This window comes from Octodon degus, unplaced genomic scaffold (genome assembly GCF_000260255.1).
Source record: "Octodon degus isolate 3935 unplaced genomic scaffold, OctDeg1.0 scaffold00062, whole genome shotgun sequence".
Classification (NCBI taxonomy): domain Eukaryota; kingdom Metazoa; phylum Chordata; class Mammalia; order Rodentia; family Octodontidae; genus Octodon; species Octodon degus.
The window spans coordinates 3,626-10,890 of NW_004524638.1; the positions used below are offsets into that span (position 1 = coordinate 3,626).

The following is a 7,265-nucleotide window of genomic DNA, read 5'->3' on the forward strand; positions in this document are numbered from 1 at the left end:
TTCCAGAACAATTTTTTTTTTTGGAACTGGGAATTGAACTCAGGGCCTTGAGCATGCCAGGAAAGTGCTTATTCCACTAAGTCATGTCCCCAGGCCTCTCAGCACAATTTGTTAAAGAGGCTTTCTTCCAGTAAGCATGTTTGACCCCTCTCTCGAATTAAGATGACTGAGTGTGTTTGTAATTGTGTCTGTATCTTCCAATTTACTCTATTGATCTTCAAATCTATTTTTTTTTTGCCAGTGCCATGCTGATTTTATCAAAGTAGCTTTGTAGTATAATTTCAAATCAGGAATTATAATAACTCCTGATGCCTTTGTTGTGCAGGATTGTCTCCGTTACTGTAGGTATCTTCTGGTTCTAAATAAATTTTAGGAATGATTTCTCTTGGTCTGTGAGATATGTTAGAAGTATTTTGATAGGGATTGCATTAAATCTGTTAACAATTGTGGGAGTATGGGCATCTTCAAAATGTTGGTTCTTCCTATCCAGGAGCAGGGTTCCATTTTCTGAAATCCCCTACAATCACTTTTTTTCAGAGTACTGTAATTTTCATTGAATAGATCTTTTACATCTTTAATTAGATTAATTCCTAAGTATTTCATTATCTGTGATACTATTGTAAAAAGCATTGTTTCTCTAATTTCTCTCTCAGTGAGTTTAACTCTGTATCCTGCTGTGCTACTGAATTGGTGTATTATTTGTAGTAACATATTGAGGTTTTTTTGTCTTCCAAATGGAGTATCATTCAAGGTCAGTGAAGACTAGGGAAATAGGAGAACCTGTACTGTAACAACATTTAACTCAGTTGTGCTCCAAATTTTCTGATCAAGAAGATTATGGAGCCACAGAGGAATATGATCAATGATGTATAGTGTGCTTGGAGAGAATCACATAGACAGAAAAAACATTCAGGCTTTCACAGAGAGCAAATTGGTCATGCAATGGCCATTACTCATCCTCATTGCTGACACTGACAAAGTATCTACAAAGTGTGGTACAGGGCTACAGGATAAATCCTGAGGGTACTTGACTGACCTTATCAGATACAAAAGTTGCATTTCTTGTTATATAGGTCTTGCTTTATCTTGGTCTTAGCCATCTAGCAGAAAAGTATAAAAACAAAGTATATAAAGTAAAGCCATATTAATACAGTGAACTGTTAAAGGATCAAATTAATAACTTTTGAGGACAACCCACTAATATTATAGACTGCTAGACAGTGTTGGATTGTTTAGCTGAATTCAAACACCTATAGTATTTAGATGCCAAAAGAATATCCACCTCTGACAGGACTAAAATTAAAAAAAAGAAAGATCATTTTGTATTTATATACACAAAATAGGATAGATATCCAGATATTTTCACTTAATTCAATGAGTAGAAAGAGGTGTATTAATAGTGTTTGGACAGGATATCCTGTCTGTTTCTTAATGATGACCATTAAGAAGAAAACAATGTACAATGTATTGATTATCAAAACTGTCCTATTAATCAGCTTTGAAACTGTCTCATTCATATTTATTTCTGAATTAAAAATGCTAAAAAAAAACCCAGAGTATTATGTCATCTGCAAATAATGATCACTTAACTTCTTTACCTACTCTTATTCCTTTTATTTCTCTCTCTTGTCTAATGGCTCTGACTAATGATTTCAGAACTATACTGAATAAGAGTGGTGATAGAGAACATCCTTTTCTTGTATCTGATCTGAGAGTAAAAGATTTCAATGTTTCCATATTTAGGATCATGTTAGCAGATAGATTGTCATATATGGCTTTTATCAGATTAAGGTAGAGTCCATCTATTACATTTTTCTGTAGGACTTTGAACATGAATGGTTGGACTTTGTCAAAAGACTTTTCTGCATCAATTGAATGATCATGTGTTTTTTTGGATTTGAATCTATTGACATAGTGTACTATCTTTACAGATTTGCACATGTTTGACAATCTTTGCATCCCTGGGGTAAATTCTCCCTGCTCATGGTGTATAATCGTCTTCATGATTTCCTGTATTCTATTTGTTAGAATTTTATTGAGAATTTTTGCATCTATATTCATGAGGAAGATTGACCTGTAGTTCTCCTTTTTACTTGCATCTTTAATGTGTAAATCTTTAATCCATTTTAGTATCAGTATAATTCTTGCCTCCAGGAATGTTTCTTGGAGAAGTGTTTTCTTTTCAATTTCATTGAAGAATTTGAGGCATATTGTGGTTATATATTCTATAAATATCTTGTAGAATTCATATCTTGTACAACTCCATCGTGACCTGGACTTTTCTTTTTCAGTAGGTTTTTTATTATATTTTGAATTCCATTTTCTTTATTGGGTTATTGAAAGTTGTTATATCTTCTTAATTCAGTTTTGGTAATTTGTACCTTTCTAGGAATCTGCTCATTTCTTCTGTGTCTTCGATTCTATGAAAGTAAAGATTGTCAGAATAGCTATTGTTAATCTTCTGATTTTTAACTTGGTCTGTGGTAATTTAGCCTTTTGATTCCTTATTGCTTAAATTTGAGTTTTTTATTTCCTCTTTTTGATGAGGTTAGCTGGGGCATATAAATTTTATTTAACATATCAAAGAACCAGTTTTTTGATTCATTAATTCTTTGTATTGTTTTCTTTGTGTAGATTGTAGTAATTTCATAATTTGTTGTAATCTTTATAATTTCCTCTTGTCTTTTGCTTTGGGTTTGCTTCCCTCTTCTTTTTCTAGACATTTGAATTGCAGCATTAGGGTATTTATTTGTTCCTGTTTTGTTTTCCTAACCTGTGAGTTCAAAGCTATAGATTTCCCTCTAAGAGCTGCTTTCATTGCATCCCATAAATTATGATCCATTGTGCTTGAAATTTCCTTGAATTGTAGATAATGTTTAATTTCTTGTTTAATTTCATCTATAATCCATTATTTGCTGAAGAGGATGTTGTTTAATTTAAATCTATTTGGGTTTTTTTGTGGTTTCTTTTGTTATTTATTTCCAGTTTAATTGTACTGTGGTCAGATAATATACATGGTGTATTTTCTATTTTCTTGCACAGATTTAAGCATGACCTATGGATTACTATGTGGCCTTTTTTAGAAAATGTTCTATGTGCAGCTGAAAAAAATTTGTATTCAGATTTGTTTGGGTGGAAAACTCTGTATATGTCCACTAAGTACATTTGTTCCAAGTTCCGGTTGAATTCTGCTATCTCTTTGCTAGTTTTTTGTCTGCTTTACCTATCTTTTTATGATAAGGGGGTGTTAAGGTATCCTGTTAGCATTGTGGTATGGATATTAGATCTTTCATGCAAATTAATATTTGTCCCAAATAGTTGGGTGCTACCCATGTTTGATGCATACATATTTATTATTGTTACCTCTCTCTCTTGTATTTTTCCCCTAACTGGTATATAGTGGACTTCTTTTTAACATTTAATCATTCTTGGTTTGAAGATCAGTCTGTCTGTATACAGGATTGCTACCTCTGCCTTTTTCTAAGGTGTTGGGCCATGTAGAATTGTTTTCCATCCTTTGATTTTCAGCCTATAAATTTCATTATGTTAAGTCTGTTTCTTGTACAAAGCATATTGTTGGATTTTGCTTGCTAATCCACCTTGCCAGTCTGTTTCCTTTAATTGGTGAATTGAGTTCATTTACATTGATAGTTATAATTGAGATATATTGTCTTATGTTTGACATGTTATCTACCTACTGTTGTATACCCCTTCTTTTCCTGTTTTTACTTGTTTGCAATATTTCCTGGGTTCTTTCTGCTGCTATTTGTGGAGTTGTGGTCATTTTGGTTCCTCTCTAGAATATCTTTTACTAGTCTGTGTACAGTTGACTTTGTTATCATGAAATTGTTTAGTTCTTTGTCATGGAAGTATTTCAGTTCTCCATCCAACTTGCAAGCGAGATTTGCAGGGTGTATTATTAGTCTGGGCTGGAATTTTTTTCCATGACAATGTAAAGCAAAATTTGAAGTTTAATAAAAATAAGAGGGATACATTAAACAAAATATTTTCTGATTACTGTTTGTGAGACTCAAGTACCCTCAAAACATTGGAGATCCAGCTTATTCCTGAGAGACATCAATCATCACAAGAGGTTTTCACTCTGAACTATTCACATTTTATAGCAAAAGACAAAACAAAATTCTGCAAACACCTCCTCTTTCTAAAATATCTTCTCAAATTCGTTCTCAAAATTCAAAAGAAAAATAGCATTTGTTTTTATTTCTTAGCCAATGGGCCTATTACTCTCCCCTTGGAATCTCTTAATAAGAACCCAACCAGAAATGTCCAGGACACCAGTGGCTGCTTTACTTGTCTTCCCCTGAAGGGATAATGTCTGCCTTTCTACAGGGAAGTCCTCCCCTGGGGTTACTGTGCCAGTCAGCAGTACAAGGAGGAGGGTGAGGAGAAGGGCAAATGGAAGAGCAAAAGGATAAGAGTGAGGCTTTCTTGAAACAACCCACAGTAAGGCAGAATGGTCCAGTTTTACAAACCATCCATTCTAAATTCCAAACACATACATCTAAAACCCAAGGGCAAGGAAAGAGCTCAGAAGAAATTTGGGGGGGGGGCAGGGGACCACAAAGGACAATGACACCGAACGACAGACTCAGCCATGGAAATTTCTTACCTTCCTAACACTGGAAGGTGTTTAGTTAAAAAGTTGCTGGGGGCCAGGCCCTAGCTCAGTTCTTTAAGTGGCTGCTTTGACAAAGCAGTCAGGCTCAGGTTGTTGTGGTTCAATCCCCACAACTCCAACCAGCCAAACCTGCCCTGAAGGCATTCAGAGCAAAAAAAAAAAATGCTGTTCAAAATTGTATTGAAAGAATATCTAAAAATAGGTCTGTAGTCATCTTCAAAATAAGATGTCACTCTTCACATAAGTGATAGATATCAGATTCCAGCTCTTGAGGTATCTTTGATGTAGATTTGAAAAATGGTCTGACAGAGGAAAGAGAAGGAAAAAAAGAGAGCTGGAAGAGGGGAAGATAGGAAAGGGAGAATTCACTGTACAGTGGAATGGCTAGAAACCTTGGAGGAACACTTTTAAATCCATATTTATGCATGCCAGTAGCCAAACAAAGCAGATTGAAATAGGCAAAAAAAGTAGTTCTTTCCTAAGAACATTTCTAAAAGTCAACTTTAAATTTAAAACATAAGAAACTGCAAGCCAAGATAGCAAATACCACAGTGGTCAATGGATTTTAAAATATGACTGAGACTGAGTACTCAAGCTGCTCAATGGTCTTTTGGTATTGTCCAGCAGAACCCAGGGCCAGGCTTTCCCCATCAAGGGGAAGGCAGAGGGTCTGTTACCACCAATTGTCCTGCTTTGGGAGCAGATAAAAATCACCTGAATAGCTCCTAGTGTGAGAGGACTCTGTGGCAACAAGATGTGGGCAGAAGGAGGCAGAAGAACAGAGAACAGGTGGTTATGGAGGCTGACTTTGCAAATATCTGTGCAAATGTGTGGAGTACAGGAAAGGGAAGAGAAACTACAATACTAAAGACAGAAGACATTCCTCCCAAGGGAAAGAGGGGATGCAGATTTACAAACAGTGTCACAGAGCAATGCTACCAAAGTTGCATAAACTTGTGCTGCTCGGTCCCTAAGGACAAATACCTCAGTAAAGGGGGAAGCAGCTTTCTATCATTTACCCCTGCTGGTTTTAAAGACCCAGAACCCTGGTTCTGCCAAAAACAAACAAACAAACAAAAAAAAAAACCCCAAACAAACAGAGGCACAGAACCCAGCACTGAACCAGGGGTGGGATACGAGGAGAGACAGAGTAAAGAACATGAAGGATGAACCTGCCAAACCTCGGTATCCCTTCCCCAGACATTTCTAGGCAGGGAGTTGTTGGCAGGCTGATATCAGATTTGAGATGAGTTTGAGGAGGAATAGGGAGATTCGCAATAGAGATAAGACAGGGAAGGAAGTGTAAGTGTTTTCTTCAATGGACAGTTTATCTCTGCAGAAATGCCTCTAAGGCCTTCAAACTGATTTGTCCAGCTGGGCAGAGGACAGGAAACAGGAGAACACACAGCCAGATGCAGCTCATCTTCTTGGCACTCGGGGAAGAGGGGAGGTGGGAGTGGCACTAGAGGCTGCTGGTTCTGCCTGTCTTCCCATTGCTGGTCCTGCAGGTCACATCAGGGTTACTGCCTTCCTTCAGTTCCTGAAGCAAGTCAGATGTCCATCTCAAACTGAGAATCATCCCCTGCAACTGCATGCTTCCTGTCATGATTGTTCAAATTGTTTACTTCTACTTTAGAGTCTTCAATTAAAGTGCCAGGGCTAGTAACTCCTGGGATATTGGGCAGTTGGCAGGGTGGGGTTTGAGCCATGGGAGAATTTCGAAGATCCAACAGAAATTTTCGATCAGAAAAGATTCGGGTTCCCCCTGGGTGTGGTGCAATAGTCAAGAGGTAGCTGTGTGGCATCACTGATGGCCACAGAGTGGGTAAGGACGGCACTGCTCTGGCTGGCTTGGTGGCTGCTGCCAGCGGATGAGAACATGGCTCCAGCATGAGCTCTAGGCTTTGTCTGGTGGACAGGCAGGCAGGCAGATGGGCAGATAGATGGATAGACGGACTGACTGGCTGAAGGGCAAGTGGGAGACCTCGGTTGCAGGGCCTGGGAGGCTCTGGCACCTCAGGAGGGTGGTAGGGCGCCCTGCTTGCTCCAGCTCACTTTCTCTTGCTTCCTCATCCTGCTCCTGGCCTCTGGCCACAGCCCTCTCGACAGCTGCCTGCCAGCTTTCAGACCTCCGCCACCAGCCCCAGTGGCAGCACTAGAAGCAGCTGGAATTTGTTTTCATAGAGGACTTGAAGTACTTTGCTCCATGCTCTTCTTGACTCCATGGTTTGTGAAGAAAAATCTGCCATTATTCTGATGGGTTTTCCTTTAAATGTGATGTGTTTCTTTTCTGTAGAGGCTTTTAGTGCATTGATCTTGCTCTGGATTTCTGAGATCTTGATTATTATGTCTGGCTGTGATGTAAATTCGATTGATGTTATTTGGAGTTCTACATAATTCAGTTACATGAATGTTAGATTGTTTTCCCATATTTGGGATGTTTTCTGCTATTACTTCTGCCTCTATTTTTATATCATTTGTATTGACTCACTCTTTCTCCTTGATGCCTGTTAGTCTTATGTTGTTCATCTTACATCATCTTGCAGATGTTGAATTATTTTTTCTTGCATCTTAGTTTTTAAGAATTCCTTTCTTACCTTTTCACTAACTGAAATTGTGTCTTCAA

General features: G+C 37.8%; 1 pseudogene; it reads right to left on the reverse strand.

Moving 5' to 3' along the window:
* Positions 1-6,175: 6,175 nt before the first annotated feature.
* On the reverse strand, positions 6,176-6,520 carry LOC101569231 (annotated as a pseudogene).
* Between the last annotated feature and the right edge of the window lie 745 nt (positions 6,521-7,265).